General features: G+C 48.7%; 1 long non-coding RNA gene across 3 annotated transcripts; it reads right to left on the bottom strand.

Moving 5' to 3' along the window:
- Positions 1–1,234: 1,234 nt before the first annotated feature.
- Positions 1,235–12,719, bottom strand: LOC112983148 (uncharacterized). 3 transcript variants are annotated; one of them, XR_010389280.1, is made up of 4 exons: positions 11,890–12,719; positions 8,621–8,740; positions 6,051–8,505; positions 1,235–3,638 (listed from the first exon to the last, which is right to left on the bottom strand). It is a non-coding gene; the product is annotated as an uncharacterized LOC112983148 (long non-coding RNA). The 3 variants fall into 3 exon arrangements; XR_010389279.1 differs by having other exon boundaries at positions 1,235–8,505; positions 11,890–12,711; XR_003259170.2 differs by having other exon boundaries at positions 1,235–8,505; positions 11,901–12,711.
- Between the last annotated feature and the right edge of the window lie 6,109 nt (positions 12,720–18,828).

Genomic DNA, 18,828 nt, shown 5'->3' with positions numbered 1-18,828 from the left:
GTCCTGCTAGAAGCAGTTTCTGCCAGGCTGTGCTTGCCCTTGGACTGCTAAATCAGGCCATCTCCTCCGAGATTTCCCATCATTAGGGCATGGCCAACCTGCTGGATTGTCCCTGTCCTCCTGCCACCTGCAAATGGCCAACAAGCGGGTGGATGGGCTCACCCGGGGCCATGGGAACAGGTTGTCATTGCTCTTACGGCACCACGGCAGGGAAAGGGATCTGGCCCCGTAAGGCATGCATTGCCCACCCTCTGCGCTGACTCTCGGGACCCCAATGCGCTGCAGGACTGGTGCTGGGCATAGAAAAACAGCCTTTGCTCCTGACCGAGACCTCCTTCAGCAGCAGTACCGCATGGAGCAGGGAACCGGGAGCTGGGACCACTGCGTGAGCCAGGCCTTGGCTGGACCCTCGGCAGGAGGAGTCGGCATAGGAGCCACCTCCAAAGCGTTGACACCAGGAGAAAATCTCATATCTCTGACCGGACGAGAGCAGCGCAGAGATCGATCCTTCCAGTACGAAGAGCTGAATCAGATGGGGATGGATGCTAGCACACAAGCCAAGATAGATGGGGGGGGGGGGGACTGAAGTTGTGTGCAGAAGCCTGGGAGCAAGCGGAGAAGGAGGCTTGTGGCGTGGGCTGTGTGCTCAGAGCTCCCCCTCCCGATGGCTGAGCCTCGGCCCTTTCTGGACGTAACCTCTCGCTTACGCTCTCGGCAGAAACAAAAAGACGGCAGCAGCTCCAGGCCTCTGCCCAGTGCCTCTCGTCTCTCTAAGAAGACTCTGGCTTTACATGCATGCTCCTCTCTGGGCAAGCAACAAGAAAAAAATATGAGGCAATTACATATATCTTTAATTAAATTCAATGTAACACTGGTTTTGCCTAATCTTCAGAAAAGAGCTTAAAATTCCTACTTTCCCTGATATCTGCAATTTCATTACAGTCTAACTAGCTGATACGCCAGAGCCATTTATTCAAGGAATGGTAGAGTTGCTTTTTCTTTTCCCTGTGCTGGTGATCTCTGTGTAATTCCATTTAGCAATGCCACTGCGCTATGCTGGCTCGAAAGGAAAAGCATCGCACTTAAAGAGCCGATGCGGAGAAACAGTTCCTGAGGACTGGCCAAGCGTTCTCCTGCAACATCTTGGCATATTAAGGCTTTCTAATTTGGCTTTACATTCTCTAGGACTTTTTAAACAAAACGCATGTCAGTGAGGCCGCAGACCCAGAGGGGATACCCAGCTTGTCACCATTTATTTTACGCTCTGATTTCATTTGGATTTCAATTAGACTCATCATGGGGGTAAAGAAACAAACCTAAAAGAAAACAGTAAATAACAAAAGCCATAGATGTATTCTAAAGCCATCGCATTTTGCAATCTAATTACTTTAGCATGTAGGAATGGGGGTTATTACTCATAATACCGGAAGGCTTTCGCGGAAAAACAAAGAATTATTAAACCGTTCAGAAAGAATCCAGTTTGCAGTTCCCACTACACGTTTACCTGGGCTATTTTCCCTTTTCCTGTGGCCGAGAATCACTTTGTATTACACTTTCCCGTCTATAAATGAAGCCCTTGTTTGCAGCTGCCCTAAGGTGCTGGTAATGTTATTGGTTCTGCGCTGAGAAGTTGGGCTTGCTCTGAATTCCTGCCTTGTGGCTCTCCGCTTCACAAACGTAAATACATTTGCTGAGTTAGCGAGGCCTCACGGTGCCCAAAATCCCACGGGGAACGAAACGTCCTATCGGAGGAAGCTTTGAAATTCTAGTTGCTCTAAAACACTTTTCTGCGGCAGGAGAAGGCACAAAGCGTGCTTCTGTGCTGTATTTACTGCTTTTTATGGAGCCAGCGCATAAGAGCTGCATTGAACGCTTACGGAGGGGAGAGGTCTCCCCTTGGAAACGTGCAGGATGCAATGGAAAAAAGCAATGAGTCCCTTGTGCCCCGCACACAGGTGGCTGCCTAAAGATGAAAAACCATTCAAGGGTGAAGGGAGAAGCAGCCAAAACAGTAACTTTCCTGGCTCATATGCACTTACTGGAAAATAAACAAGTAAATCCGCGGCTGGTCAGCTAGCGGCACGCATGCCCGCGCCGCTGCCGCAGCCTTCCTGCACGTGCCGCCCGGCCGCCGAGCGCGACAACTCGCCGTGACGCTCGGAGGGGCCCTGCCCCGTGTGCCTGACACCCCACTTGTCCTTCCAGGGCGGCGACATGTATTGGCGAAAGAAAAACTTGAAAAATGCCCGTTTCTGACACTGCTTCCCGAGAGGACTTCATTCGCTTTCTTCCAGTGCTAATTAGAGCCAGGTGAGACCCGCTGGACCCCAGGCTGGAGCCTGGGGGGGGGGTTCAGGCAGGATGAACCAGGCGAGCACCCACTAATTTAACCAAGGAGGTGCTGCCTAATTAAAAGCCATCAGCTGTAGTTGGGGGCTTTCCACTTGTTTTCTGGCGTCTCGCAGAGCCCAGCTGCCTCCAGCACAGCTCCCATGAGAGACCAGGGCTGAGGAGGGGAAAGGATGTGCACCTACACCTCCTAAATTGCAAGTCGGTACCCCAAAGGTTGGACGGTCTTTCCCTTCCTGACATGCCAGCTGGCGTGGTGGTAGCTGCAGTGAGTGGTCTGGCCAGCCGGCATGGGATTATCCCGGGGAGAAGGGTGTTTCTGAGGTATTTTCTGTGCCATCCCTGCTGCGGGAAAGCCGTAACACGGGCACATCTGACGGCTCGCCCTCCCCGCAGGAGCCTCGCATGTGCTCTGGACATGTCCCAGCTGTTTATCATTTCCTACCGTGGTGGATCGCCCGTTATGCTTGTGCACTCGCACACACAAAGCACACGCAAGCAGGCAGCATAATCAGCATGCCATTTCTGTGCTTGTAATGAAAAGTCCTTGCTGCCCTAGGCTCCTTAATCTGAAATTAAATTATGCCTTGGTTGCAGCAGAAGGCAGAGCAGGGCATGCCATGGCTGCACAGCAAATCGGAGTTCAGCACTCCAGACCTTTACACTTGCTCCTGATGCCCATGTCGTGTTGCCATCAGACGCATTCCAGAAGTCCTCATTTTCTAGGCATGAAAACATTTTAACAATAAACAGAAATTCTTCCGATTACATGGTTATATTGGGCTGCTGAAAACAGACTCTTATTAAGCTAGGCAGAGAACAATTAATGTCGTGTAGAGAGCAGCCTTCCACATGGCAAAAAGCTGAACTAATATATCTTTCCCACCTCCAGCAGCTGGGACTGTGAGTTAAGGCCCCAAGTCTGCAAGAGCTTATTCATAGGCTTCCTATAAGCATGTGAGCAGCCCCACTAAAATCAGAGCCTGGTGAAAATCTGACTGTAATGAGGTCCATGGTGGTTTTAGCATTGACTTTAGTGGGGACAGTATTTTATCTCTAAGTTATGGTTTCAGAGGGTTTTATCATCATATCAATCCTTCCCACCACTAGTTACCTGGAAGGGTATTTTTACATTGGCACATTGGATGTTGAAATAACAGAGAACTGCATTTCAAACCAGTTTGAATTGGAAGATCTTCATCAACCTAAATCTTCCAAGTTCTTTATTTCTACCCTCTCTCAAAGGAATCTTCAGGCTGTTCTCATAGGTCTGAAGCACGCTGCAACTGCTAAGGAAAGAAAAAGCAGAACATAATGAAACTGAGCCATGAATTGCTTCACAATTATTTTTACCATCTAATTTGGTGCACGAGGCTGGAGGCTTGCTCTTTGAGTACTGCAATCCTGCCTCAAACTCAGGAATAGCCCAAAAAGCCGCAGAACAGAGGAGATATTCATTATCATCTCTCTCATGTTGCAGCTGCAACAGAGGCCCTGGAGAGTTTTCTCAGCACGATACTTGCAAATGGCCTGCTCGCCTCTGCACGAGCTCAGCCAGAGAACTGCTGCTCAGGACGACGTTCCTCCTACCACCCTACTCCGGCCCCAGAAGCGCAGCCGTACCACCTGGGAAGCGCAGTCTGGACCGACTTGCACGGGACCGCCAGCCCAGGCCTGCTGTCTGCCTGCCGATGGTACCCTCGGGACGTGGAGCAACGATCCCACAGCTCCAGGCTGGAGTCACTCACGCACAGCGAGTCCAAGACTCAGGATGTTCCAGGATTTATAGATTTTTGCAGTGAATTATGGTGCTCGCTGATGAGACAGGGAAGTTACAGTAAAACCACTAGCTCCACAATGAAAGGGCTTTTATACGCTCTGTTGCAGTGGTGGTTATGGCTGCCAATTTTGCACAATTCACTTTCAAGCACAAGAGCAGCACAAACTGGTTTAAGACGATTTCTGAATGATGAATGCTGACTTGAAAGGTTTCCAGTACGACATAATTACTCTGCATTAATGCGCAACACACAATGGTCTATATGTATCTCAATGGGAATCTCAGTGGGGCTTCGTGGGCTCCCTTCCAAGCAACCTCCGCCGGGAGTCACGCTTACAGTCCCACAGGCTGAAATGCAAATAGATCCCATATTCATTCCTGAATTATTTCTGTGTAGAATCATATGCAAGAGATTCAGGGACATATTCACTGGGGTATGGCAACATACAATTGTACTCAGCTTCAGTGAATACAGCCCATTTTATTTTCTCTCCTTGGCCTGATGTATTTTGCTTTGGCTAATGTATGCACACCTTAATCCTTAGTGGCCCAGAGACAGGCAACTCTAATGAACTCCCTATGGCTTTAAACAAAGATACATTTTCAATAAGTGGTGTTGGGGAGGGGAGTCTCAACCATTCGTTCTGAGCGAAGGCCAAACTGAATGAAGAACTCGTTTAGCTATTCCAGGCCAAACACTGCTCACTTAGGGATTTTACCTAGCCCTTAAAATGAACCGTAATCCCCTATATTGATTGTCCTTCTGCGAAAACAGCCCTTGTACCATTGTCAAGTAGGTAATGAAACAGTTAGGTTCAACATTCACATCATCCTGATCAGCTTTTGAATGTCTCAGCATTTGGCAGGTCTGGCTTTCATCAGTGCTAGGGGCCTTTGGGTGCCCAAGCACCTTGGTGATGAGCAGAGGACACACGCATCCAGGGGAAAAAAATCTTACCGATTAGTTCTTGGTCTGGAGTTAAAACTTCTCTCTGAAGTTCAGAGCCATTTGAAATGCGGATTTTTCATCCGGGCTCATTTCCAATATACAGCGCTATAGCTGTACTCATTTTATACCACAGTGCTGCTTTTAGGCCTGGGGTCATGGCACACTGCTAAAATTCTCCTCACATGAAAGAAAGCTGCTGGGACACCAGGCAAAGGAAAGAAGCCCCCTTTGCAGCCAGCAAGTCCTCCTTCTGCGGCCAGTGTCTCTGGTAGATGGGATGGAGTGGGAATATCTTATTAATGTTATGGGTGAATCCTGTTCCCTGGTTGGTTTCGTGCTGCCAGATGCCTACGGTGAAGGCAAAGGCAACTGTGAAGGTGTCGCTAAAAGGGCTTGGAAGAGTAAAAACAGTGGTACAGATAAGTAAGCTGCAGATACACAGCTTCAAAGGAGTGAATATAACAAGGGCTGGACACCTCCCAGGCACAGCGAGGTACTCTACCCAGGGCTAAGTCTTGGGTCAAAGACCTCAGACCTCCAAGACCCTGGAGGGAAGAGTTTGAGTGAGCGGAGAGCGACAACAAGAAGAGGTGGAGAGGGAAGGAGGATTCCCTTCGACACGGTCAGGGCAGACTGTGAACAGACCACTTTGTTACTTGCGGCAAGCAATTAGCTGCCCGATTGACGGCAAGAGAAGGCGAAGTTGATGCGAAGGATGTAGGACCCATTTTTAGCTCAGGAAGCAAGGTTCATGCAAGGATATGGCCTGTCGGTTGCTCTCCACCCTCGAACTTTGCAACCAGCTTGCCAGTTTTAACCACATTCAAAAAAGGGGTAGATGCGTCCAAGATAACATTCCTACCAATTTGTTTCTGACCAAACAGACAAAGAAAAAATCATCACCCACAGAAAGAGGAGGGAAACCCAACTGAGCACCTCTGCAGAGAGAAAGAGTGCAGGAATGTCTCTTACCTGCTCCCTTTGGCCCCAGGCTGGCAACAGGTCAGCACAGCCTTATCTCCTGCCAAGCCAGGACGAGTGTGGTCTCTTGCTCCTGGGACCAGCCACAGGGAACATGATGTTATGCTGGTGTGGGTTGTGGCTGTTTTTGAGTTACATTTAATCAGCTGCCCTAGGCTCCAGCACAAAACCCTTTCCCAAGCTCTAAACCCACTGAATTCCCAGCAGCGGTTACACAAGGCGGTTGGCACCTCAAGCCTGTGACTAGGTGCCTGGGAGAGGAAAGATCTGAACCTAAATCCCAGGGGACAGCACTCAGAGAGACCTCAAGGATGGATCTCCCTGTAATGAGACAACAAAGCAAATAAACTACATAAATAAAATTTAGTAAGTAACTCACAAAGCAGGACTCTGGCAACAGCCCTACTGCAGAAGGAAAGGGCACTCAAGGCCAGTCGTTGTCAGAGAGAAAGATTGCTCCAGGAATTAGCACATTCACTTGGAGTGTTAGATACCCATGTGCAACCTCGCTGCCACAGACTTCCTAGCTTCCTAGGCACAAGTTGCTTGCCCTCTTCCAACTTCCTATCTATCAAACTTCCTCACCTCAAAACCACCAATAAATCACTTTAGCTCTTTCTGATGTGATCAAACTTCAGATCTGTGGGTTGTTTCTGTTAAGACAACAAATTGGCAATGCAGGCAGGTCTCTCGATGCAATCCTATTTCTTTATCAAGAACATGCTGTTGTAATTCTCTGCCTCAACCACATGTCCCCTTGCCCAGAGTTACCAGCCTCTTCCAGCCAACACTCAGCTCGAGGGACTCTCCCCCTTGGCCTTTCTCAGAGCTGTAGGGCCCCTGCTCCTTCACCTACCTTTCCAGTTTACTGATGCTTCTCTGTATCCGCTTACACGTTTTTTTTTTTAAATTGCTCCTTCCTCATCTGTCCCATCCCCAAAGGTAATTCTTAATTGTCCAGTCAGCAGGATGCTAGTTAAACAAACAAATGGGAAAGTCCTTCGCACACGCACTGTACACATGGGGAGAGGTTCGGACCATCAGGACCATCGCAAACACTCGGCTCCTTGGGGGAGTGGTTGAGGTACCCAGGCCAGGTTTATAGGGAGGGATAACACCATTAGAGAGAAATTGGTGTAATTTGAAAATCTTGTTCATTTTTTTTCAGGAACAAGCCCTCCTTCAGCCTTGAAGTATCAGCATTGCAAGCCACAGCAGCCGAGCACTGCTCGATTTTTGCACTGAGGAGGCAACCCGCCAGGAAGGCGAGGGCTTGTCGGTGGCCAAGGGCATCCTCCCCTGCCTCGTGCCTGAGACGGACACCGGGGGGTTCAGCCCAGTTCCTAGGTCCCAGGTGTGGTGCCCAGAGCTGCTGCCCCAGCCTTTCGCTGAGGATTTCGGAGAGGAGCAGCCGGAGCCCTCATTAACCACCCGGTCGCAGAAGATGGGACAAACGCAACCACTTCTCCAGGCCCACCTGCGAGCACAGCGAAACCGGTGCCAAGCCCCACTTCGCCGCCGATGCCTGCGAGCCCCCCTAGTTCGGCGGGATTGTTTGCGCACACACGCAGGAGGTAGCCTTTGGTGGGCGAGAGGAATTACTACTGCTCCCCACAGATTTTTCCAGCGTGGTTTCTGGCCTGTCTCCACTCCGCGTTTTGTTTAAAATAACCTCCACCAGCACCGGCTTTCCCTCCGCCCTCCGAGCACCGCAGCCAGCCTGCTCCGACGTGCTGACTGCCCCGTGCCCAGGCTCAGGGCTGGTCCCACCAACGCTGTCCAGCCCTGCAGAGCTCAAACCAATGCAACGAACCCCCATCCGCCCCCACACACCTATTTTAAATGAAGCCACTCAATCAAAATAACACAAAACCACTGGCTGTGCCACCATTACCAAACCTAGGGCCAGAAAAAAATGAATGCTGCTATTTTCTGCTCTGTTTGCTGAAGAGCCAGTCAGAGGTTTGACCCGGGCAAGCCTGGCTAAGTATCGTAGCGTGGTTCCCAAGTCCAAAGGACCATCGTCTTTTTGACTCTTCAGTGCCATATCCCAGTTCCTCCATAACCTTATTACAGAAGTGACACCCCTCCAAACTGACTTGCTCCTGCCCAATTAGCAGGTATGTCTTTCTGGATACATGCATTAAGAGTCTGAACTCCAGGGTCGGATCCATCCTTGAGTTTTCCCGCAGCAGAGCAGCGAAGCGCGGCACAGCAGTGCCAGTTTTGGACTCTTGCACGACGTAGGTGCAGGGCTGCTGCCAAAAACGGCTCGTCCAGGGCCAGCCCATAACCCGAACCGCTCAGCACGCCGCTCTCCCAAATACATTTCTGCTGAAGTCACGCTCACGAGTCAAAGGCAGCAGGAGCTTAACTCTATTTTACATTCTGACAACGCACCCAGACACTGAGGTTTTGTCAGACCTCCAAAGACTTGTCTTCACCCCTGAAAAACAGTTAGATTATTTATTTATTTCAGGGTAACTAATAGCCAGCAGCTCTCTTGAGGTAAACAACGCAGCCGAGATGGCGAACTTTGGTTTTACTGTGGGTAAACTCACCAAGGTCAGCGCTGTGCTCCCACTTCAGATCGACCTCTGTAAATTTATCTCACGGGATACTTCAGTTTTACTGTCTCGTCTGTGTTTTTACCTCAGGATATTGGATGAGCACTGGTTCCCCTGGGTTTTAAAAAAAGATTAAAAAAATTCAGCAGTAAAGACAAGACCAAACAATCCTCTGCAAGGAGGAAAGCATCTGCAGAGGGGCTAGAACAGCTGTTCTTTGTATAAGTCAACCGACACAGATGTAATGTCTTTTCCCCACTGGCAGAAAACAGTGTAAACCGAAAAGGCAGGTATGCACCATCTAGGACATACTATCGCTGGAGAAACTCTACCACCAGTAAAAGTGTGTTTAGCTCATAAAAATCCACCAACTGCTTTCACAGGAAAACTACGGAGGAGGAATGGCTTACAGCGCCAGCAAGTTAACAACATTTTTATAGGAGATATTCTACTCCTGGTAAAAGCCCAAATACAAAAACACAGCCCCGGATTTCGGGCCAATAAAATTCATGTGATATTGGAAAAAAACAAAGTGCTTGCTGTTTGCAAAATTACATTATGCTTTATTATGTGTAGTTACACAAGGAGATTCATTTTCCTAAGAAGCCTGTCTCAAACACAAGGCTTAAAACCATCAAGCAGTGTATCTTAAAAGCATGTTTGAAAAGCAAACTAGATCACTTTTTGCTCTCTGTCACACATGTGTAAATACCAAATGATACAGCTGAAATCGGGGAGTTATTGTTTACTTTCCAAAGCAGTTGCTGAGACAACCGATACTTTATGACTGACCCAAAAAGGGATGTGGAGGTCCGGTCTGTGTCCTGGGGTTTTAAAACACACTAAGTGAGTTCTGGAAGAGTCTGAAGGAATTTTCTCCACCACCATCATTACACCTCTCCTTGCAATAACAGCAACAAAAAAGTTTAAGTAACTTAGCTTTTAACCTACTGGCTGATGGATTTTCATCAAGCGATTTCTGACTTTAAATAATGTGTAACTTTGTCTTTAAAAAAGAAAAAGTGAGGGAGAGTGAAGAACTCCCAGCAAAGTTTTCCTTTTTCTTGTTTTTTCATATATTATAAAACTACTCTTTTTCACAGAGATTTTCAAGCGACACAGCATGACAAACACAACTTGAATCTCTCACGTGGGCAGGGTGGGAAGTTATATTATGTTCAGCTAATATAAATGAGCAGAGTTTCCCTGAAAATAACAGTAATCTTTGCTGATTTACATAGCTGGGTACCTACCCTCTGACCACCCATGCCCTCCCCTCTTTCTGGATGAACCCCTTGGGTTTGAATAAACATCAAGAAACAGAGAAGATGGCACAAACTCATTATTTTAGCTTACGTATCATTTAAGGAATGAGGGTACTTTCTTTAATCAAGTGTTTCCTGGCTGTTTACTGAAGAAAGTGTCTCTTGCTGGAGGTCATTTTCAACAGCACTTTGAGATCTAATTTACCGAGGAAGCGTGCTGCTTTGTGCAACCAGAGCAATGTGAGGAAGGTCTGAAGGAACAGCCTTTCCAAAGATTTTTTTTGCAGAGGAGGTTGCTTTAACCTAGATGTCTCCTCAGAAAATATATTTTCTGTTCCTAGGTTGTTTGACTTCAGGAGAACAATAAAATCCCAAGAGTTCTTACAAAGATCAGTCATGCCTCTTTGTTTTAATGGCATATTTTGAAGTTTTGCCTCCAGAATATTGATAAGAATCAAAGTAACTTTTGATATATGGTGTTAGATATGCTCCAGGAATAGGATCCCTCTCAAGTTAGGCTGTCTGCAGACAACTCAGACCACCCACTTTCAGCTAATACACAGTCTGTTCAAAGTCTGCAGCAATGCAGATCAGAGCAGTGGCTGTCTGCACAAACCTTGAGATCTTGGCATTCATCAGACGTGTCCAGCGCACATCTGATAACACAGCCTTAAACTGCCCAGGGCCATTTGGAGGCAGGTGAGGGAGGGCTAGGAAATGTCAAAGTTGGAAACAGCCTAATCTTCAACTCAGCGCACTACACATTTTGAATTTCACACGCATTCCACAAAATTCCCCAAGTCCCCAAAGCTTTAATCCAGTCACTTTGCAACATGTGTGTGTTTTATTTAAAAATAAATTATTCAGTATTACTTTTCCTTTCTTGTATCCAGCTGGCAACATTTTCGGTTAGTTATACATGAGCCAACATAACCTTCTATTAGTTATGCTATTGTCCACTTGTCTACATCTTCAACTAATTTTCTGTAAAGCCTTTGGAAAACGCACACAGCTGACTTCTCAGGCAGTTAACCTGATGCTCCAGGGACTTTGCACTGACACTACCTGAAATCCACTTGACTTTTGCCATGCAGAATATTTCCTAGGATAGCTCCAGGATGGACATAGAAGCCAAACTGATCGAGTTGGCTGTGCTAGCGAGGAGCTGCAACCCAGCAGCTGAACTGAGGAAACTGCCTGTGGGGGGATGCTCTTCTGCAAAAATAAAAAAATTACCTTAAAATCAACACGAGCTAATACAACTGGTGTGGGCTAAAATCAGACACGCAAGACAGCCACTGAAGCACCGTGTAGGGACAGTAACTTCGTGTTCAGCAGTAGATCAGTCAAATACCTATAACATCTGCACTAAACTAACATGTAAACAATTCTGCAAAAACCAGGCAGCTACAACAGACAGCACTATGGAAACATCAACTCCAAGCTTGGTAGCTGTCAGAAAACAACTAGCAAGGGGAATGCCAAGAAATATTTGATCAGGAATAGAGTGTAAGCCAGAAATCCTCACTAGACAGCTCCATTAGACTATGACAGGCCTCCACCTTGCTTAGCACATCCAGCTCTCTTGCACCATCTCAGCAAGAAGAGAGTGATCCAGGTAAGACACAGCCAGGGGCAACCGAAGACTCAGTGATACAGACGGAGACACGGCCCTGTCATCCCCAGGAAAGGAGGAAACGGAGAAACTGGAGTTTGTGAGGGGCACATAGGAGGTGAACGGGTGGGATTTACTCACTGCCCCACATCCTGCAAAACCTGAGGGGCAGCCCATGAAACTATTGGTGGCAGATTAAAAGAACAGCAGCAAGTGACCACAAAAAAGGGTTGCTTCATCATGCAGCATGGGTATAACCCAGTATCAGTTATCCCAGCGGGTGGTATAGGCATCTCTTGTCCTGCCAGCTGCTGCTGGCTATGGCTGGAGGTTAAATTCAGAGCTCGGTGTACTTTTCACCCAGCCCAATGCAGCTGTTGTACCTGCCTGCTACCTGGGTCTGCAGCTCCCCCGGAGAAGGACTCAGCTCTGCAGCCGCTGCACGCAGCCGCGAAGCCTCCCACCACCTCCCTGGGGCCAGGCTGGGCTCGGGCAGCAGCCGCTCACCCACCGGTGGGACGGCCGTGGGAGAGCCAAGAAACTGTCACTGCTTGCTGTCACGTGAGCGCAAGCAGGTCTCCGAAGTCAGCAGGAGTGGAGGAGCCACATCAGCAGGATCCACTGCCTTTTCGAACAGGCAGGTAAAGCGCTTTACTTCTTCAGCTGACCAAAAAGAAGCAGCCTTGCCTGCTCTGTCGAAGACCACCAGTGAGCTGGAAGCAGTTTTGTATGCACTGCGGAGAGGAGCAGGTTCGGCTTCTCCCTTGCTGACAGCTCAAAGCTGCATTTGATGTGACTGCTGTAGCCCGGCACTCGACGGAGGAAAGCTGCTCTCGATGCCGTTGGCCATGGTAATTAGCTGTCTCTGTCGTCTCAGCAGGTTCGCGCTTCCCCGCCTCTGGACCCAAGCATCCACAAACAACCAGATGCTCCGCGAAGGAAAGAGAACAAACAATCTGAAGGCTATTTTCTTTTCCGGTGAAGCTTGAATTGCTAAATTGGATGGGTGCTCTGAGGCTTCAGCTACCAGCTAAGCATTTTGGGAGAAAAGGGGAGGGTTTTCTGCAGGGAGCAGAACTGGAAACCGGAGCTGCTTTTGCCGCTCGCAGTTTTCCCCTGTTTGAGAAAGACAGGGCGAGATCTCAAAGGATGCGGGAGTGAGTGACACGAGGCGAGTGCTGGGATTGATGCTGGCGCGTGCAGACGGGGCTGGCTGTGCGCTGCTGAAAGGAAAGCCTCCCAGGGCGCGCGGGAGCTGAATAACGACAGTGATGGGCGTGACAGAGTACAGCAACAGGCGCAGACGACAGCTGCCCGGGCTTGTAGATGGAGCAGAGAGTACAAGCATTTCCCTCCAGTTCCTCACCCGCCCCATAGCTACCTCCTCTTCTTCCCATGCAGGGACCACAGCCATGGGCCTGGCCATCTCAGGGCTCCGTTTTGCCTCTTCAAGAAATGCCAAAAATCCTTCTGAAGTCAAGAAGTATTATTTGTAGTCTTGGGTGAAAGAGTGCCTCCTCCAAGGAAAGAGCACCGAGGTGGCCTCCAGACCTGAACCTCACCTCTTCAACTAGACAGGGCTAGAAAGGCCAGTCTGCCTGCCTCATACTCCCTCCTCCCACCCTCCAAGAGTCTAGGCACAGTTTGGGAGTCTCAGGAGGAGAGGAGGCAAACGGCTACTCCCCAGCTTCCTTCCAGGTCTGGCTATGAGGCCTTCTCCACAGTTTTCCAGGCAGCAGCTCTCCAGCTTCATTGCCTCCCTGCTGGTTGCCTCTTCCTTTGTAGCAGCGGATCAGTAGCCACCACAAGCTATCTCACAAGGTGGGCCCAGGACAACATGTGCTGTCAGACAAGATTGTTTTGTACTATCCAGAAGACATCATTTTTCTGGAAAAAACCCAGCACCTTCCCACAACCAGATTCACTGTCTATCACTGTATTTGCTTTGCAATGCTTAATGTGGTCAGGTGCAAAAGTATCATGCAGGATGGCCAGCAGCCTTGCACCTATTTAACATCTGCCCCCTTCAAAGCCTCTGTGAGCAGGAAGGACACAGGCCAGGGGACTCATCACATCTTTATTTGAAGGTCACCATCCATAGCTGCAGCTCACATGACAAGTTCATGCACCTCTGGGCTAAGCTGAGCTGAGACCTAGAAGAGGAACATGTGGAAAAGCCTGCAGAATGCAAAAGAGAGGTGAGGAGGAAAATACGCAAGAAAAAATCTGAATTTCCTAGCTTCCGATGGGGAAAGCAAGAGGTTTGAGAGATACTATCTGTGAGCACAAGGAGAGAAAGGCTAGCAAGGCTCAAACTGCACAGAGCTGAAGGGAGAGAAGACATCACCCTCCAAAACCCCCACCCCGTGTCACGTGCTTCACCCCCACTGCAAGCCGTCTGCCCCTCACATCCAGGCTGCCCATGGCTTCTTTCTCGTGCTCACCCGCCCGCGTTCCCCATGAAAAGCAGTGTATTGAATATGTAAATGTAACGAGACGCGTGGTGGTGTGCGGTGATGAAATGACTGTTTCAAGAGGCCAGCAGCAGCACTGAGAATTATTGCAGATCCAGCCCATTTATTTTCTGCAGCTTTGCATATTTTCAATAGCTGCTCAGCCACATCCTTACCTACAACACAGGGCTTCTTTGAGCAGCGCGAGGGGGGAGGCAGGGCCTGCAAATCAAATGTTATTTCTGAGGGAGTTCTCATTGCTCCAGGGTAGCCCAGCTTTCACTTACTTTTTAACAAGTTTTCTAAGAGGGTTTCCAGCTGCGTGCGGAGGGAGTTGCAGAGCGGGGTTAAAGCCTCCGGTGGCTGGCACGCAGCTGACCCTGCAAACACCCATCGGCACCACGACAAGCCGCGACCGTGGTGCACTGGGGACCGACGGGGCTTGAGGGGAAAGGTCTCCATGGGGTCCTGCGCCTCGGTCTCCCCGGTCCATCCCACCAGACTGGCCAAGGGCTCCCACCCCGGCTCACCTCACATCTTGCAGAGGTTAATAAATGCCATCGGGAGCCTCAGTTGTCAGAGCACACTCAACTTGATGGGGGGGGACAATTCTGGCTCTCCTCATCCTGGAGAAAAACAGTAAAACCACATAGAAACATGGCCTGGCTGCACCCAAGCATGTAGAAAAAGAAGTAAAAGACCTTCTGCAATATCTCCACCATTGGGCTTCACTCCTGATGTTTTGGACATTTGGCGCTAGCAAACCATGTTACGAGAGCATCACTCATTGCCATAGGATCAAGGGTGCCAGCCTGAACATTGCTTTGAATTAGAAGGTGGCTGGGAGCAAGGCTGAGGGACCTTGGGGTGAAAGCTGCGATTCTCTGAGCTGTGCCAGGCCCTGCAGCGGCTCCCGGGCAGCGAATGGCGCATGCAGCAGTTTGCTGCCTCTGCGTGCAGGGAAAACCCTCTCCCTGCCCCAAAGTGCCTGCCGTTTCGCAGACACTCGGATACCACTTAGACCCTCATGCACACCCGCTATCTTCTGTCACGGCAATGGCTCTTCTGCTCTTCCTCGTTCTGTCCTCCCCGGTGCAGAACAAGGGTAATCATTGCTGAAAGACGTAATTGCTGTTTTTCCATAGGACACAAGTGCAGAAATGTCGCTGCGTTGGATCTGGGGGTCTTGCTGAAATTACAAAATGACCCCCCACAAATATTAAGCAAACGGTTAAATATCAAAAATAGGTTTTAGAAGTAATTTTATAGTATTGATCTTACATAATGGAAAGCAGTTTCCATGTTCTAATCAAAAAAAAAAAATCCAAATTAAACAGCCTTATTAAACCCCTTATTAAAAACGCCCCACTATATTTCTTGGTCTAGTGAAACTCCCAAGTGCAATTTTTATTCTGCTCACTTAAATGATCATCTCCTTTTAATCACCAGCAAGAAAATTAACCTGCTGAACAAAGACACTTTCAGCATTTTCATATTCAGCAGCATAATAAAAGACAAACTTATGCTAAAATATCAAAATTGCTGCGAAACCAAAAGAGAGACAAAGACATTCCAGGGGGGAAAAAAACCTGTTTCTGCAGATCGGAACAATGCACTGAACTTCTCTGAATCGCCACCTGCACAGCCGAGCACTCGTCATGTCCTGTCCCCACCTTCAGCAAAGCAGGAATTTATCGCTGCATCACTTCATAACTTTATTAGCCATAAACACAGCAAAGACCCACACCTATAAAAAGCACGTTTAAGGGGGTAATTAAAGCAGAATCATTGACCAGCTTAAGGCTGCAGCAGGGACCAGAGTGCCAATCTGGTATTTTTTATTAATAAGAGAGCTCACCCAGCATACTGTGACAGCGAAGGCAACAGTGGGGTTTGGAGGGGATTGCGGGGGAAAGGGAGGGCTCGGTGCAAAATTACTGCAGAACGTGAGCTGAATTCAGGTGCTTGCTGGAAGCATAAGCTCTTTAATCCTGCCGTGTTTGGATATGAAGGTCCCCAGAGAGGTTAGGTGGCTGCAGCTTAATCAGAGTCATCTATTTGTTCCCAAGTGCAAGGACTCCCTCCTCTTGCACGTTGGAGCAAGGTCATTGCTGTGCGCTGGTAATGCCTGAACGCGCAGCGGCTCCGGCAGATTGCTCATTAGTATGCTGTACATTGCACGGGCTAAATTTGCCATTTCATTTAGAGTGCTTCTGTTTGCATTTTTCTTCCATATCATAGGCCTCATCAGGAGAAACAGGTGCTACTGGGAAAGATCCAATAAGCATTTATACATATTTACAGCAAATACCGGACACAGCATTTTGCTTAAGATTCTGCATTTTCAATGAGCAGTTTATTCTGTGAATGAAAGAAAGGGGAAGGGAAAAGAAAGGGCAACTTGAAATTAATTCTGCAAATGTCTGCAGGAAGAAAGAAAATGGGGAATTAAAAATCACGTTAGAAGAAAAGATCCTGCTGTCTGCTAGGGCTGGAAAGAGCAGCCTGGCAGCACCCCAGGCCAGAGCCGGTGCAAACTCGATGCAAGAGCTGGTGCAGAAGGATGCAAAGCAGGCTGCGCCCTGATGGACTCCCTTTGCCGTCATGCGGTAACAGGCACTAGTCCCCTGGGCAAACCCAACGCCGGACTCTTACCACCGTTTATTCCAGATGCTTCATGCATCAAGGCTTTAATGAGTTAATGGGATTATGCATCTGCTTAAGTCCAGTCTTACCCAGAAAAGTCCATAAGCAGGTACTTCCTTTTTGCTACAGCTTCTGTGGAAGCAACCACAGATCCTCAAGGCCCCACTTTAACAAAATACTGTTTGCAGGTGCTTCAGTGACAGTGCAAGCACATGCTTAGGGGCTGTGCTGAGTCAGAGAGGATCAGTCCTGGTCCTGCTGTCCATACTTCCCCTGGATTACCCCCAAAACTGGTCGCTCGGCCCCTTCTCTGTCTTCCATCTGCAATGAGCCATGGCCAGAGAGATTGTCCAGGGGGCAGGAGGACCTGAGCTGCACCCAGACTGGCACGAGCACGGGCACAACTCACTGAAACTGCTCAGCTCCACCAACCCGAGGCACTGGCACTGCTCCTGAAGCCTTGGAGAAAATCCACACTGACTTCAGTGATGTGGGATCTGGCCACAAGCTCTTCCTCTTTCTTAAAGAGTTACTGAGGTCTTTCTCACCAATACCTATTTCTAGGTCTAATTCATTATGAATGCAGGGCCGTGCCATTGGGGCTGTCAGCCATTTTTGCGTTTAATTGCTTATTCCTAGCATTAATGTATGTCCATGTTCTTATGGAGGTTGTTAAAAGGTAAACTCTTAAAGTTCCCAGGCTCTTGTAATAACACAGAAAATACCATTCTTCACACCAGCTAGACTGGTGCCACAATTACCCATTGACTGGCTTGGATTTAACATGATATTGCTTCCTGGTATTTGAAATATTCAGTAAAAATATATATATAAATAAATAAAAAATCGAGTCCCACCAGGAAAGCAAGAAAGAAAAAGTCCCAGAGTCTCAGTGCCTCTGAGTGCTCCTGACAAAGAACTCCCTCAAAATCCTTCCATGAAAAAAAAACCAAATAAATAAAAGAAACTCGGCTAATAACACTTTTCCACATAAATAATGTAGATTGTAGCTGGCCTTTGGAGAAGCCTGAGTATAACAGAAGTCTCTTTGTAAGGCAGAGCACCGGTTACATACTGCTGAGCATTTGCATGATGATAGATTTTCATACTATAGCATCTCAAATGCACTTAAAATTAATCAGCCAAGCTGGCTCCTACAGGGCCAGACCGTTCCCAGCAGACTTGCCCCGAGATGGAAGTAACCCTGGCAGATGTCAAGAGGACCTCAGGCCTTCCCCATCGCCCTTTCCCACCGATATTTCCGGGAATTACCGGCTGCCCCCTGCCTGCACTAAGTCAGGTCTCTCCAGATGTTCTCCTCTGCCCTTACATAATAATAATAATAAAGGGATTAGACGACATGGGTACCTGTGATGGCAGGAGGCTGGATTTGGTGACCCCCGAGGTCACCCCTGGTCATATTCCTTAATGAAGCAGTGAGATAAGCTCCAACGCATACATATCTTTGGGAGGGGATATTGCTATTAAAGCCGCTCGCGAGGACCTCGGTCCCAGCCGTGGCTCCACCTGGGCTGCAGCAGCCCCGCTCCGCAGAGCCACTGCCACGGTCACCCCGGGCAGCCCGCGTTATGAGACCGGAGAGGCATTTTGACAAGATCCCTTCACCCCCAAATATAGTCTGCCTGGTGTGTCTACCCCTTCTCCCTCTCCCAATGCTACACATGCAAAAATAACCATTAAACCGTCTTTTTTCCAGGTCTCAAAGGAAAGGTGTGGATGCAAAATGGGACCTCTCAGCCCTGGTGGGAGCCAGAGCAGGGAGCAAAGCTGACCTTTGCCAGCTGCTCCTGCTGCACCGTCCAGTCTTGTCACGCAGTTTTTGGAGTGCTGGGGACTGCCCAGTCTCTCGTGGAAGTTAAAGGCTGGTATAGCTTAGAGATACAAGGTACCGCATACGCTCAAGCTTTAGTGAGAAAACGGGCCCTCATCACTTCTTGTGCTCATGTTGGGCCAGGAGCATAACGGCAAGGAGCTCGGCGCGGCTCTTCTTGGAGGGCTTAGCCACAGGCATCAAGCCACTGCTGTCCTGAACTCCTCCATGGCCCTGGGCAGCGAGGAGTAGCTGCATGCAGCATGGCCATAACAACTGTCACAAGTCTGCAAGGGCTTTGTGATCCTGCTCAGCCTGAGACCAGGGCTGGCCCTCATGGGTCCACACCTTCAGATGATACTGGAACAAGCAACGGAGCTAGACAGCAAGGT

Source organism: Dromaius novaehollandiae, chromosome 5 (assembly GCF_036370855.1).
Source record: "Dromaius novaehollandiae isolate bDroNov1 chromosome 5, bDroNov1.hap1, whole genome shotgun sequence".
Classification (NCBI taxonomy): Eukaryota; Metazoa; Chordata; class Aves; order Casuariiformes; family Dromaiidae; genus Dromaius; species Dromaius novaehollandiae.
The sequence above is the reverse complement of the archived record's forward strand: the minus strand, read 5'-3'. Positions and strand labels throughout refer to the sequence as shown.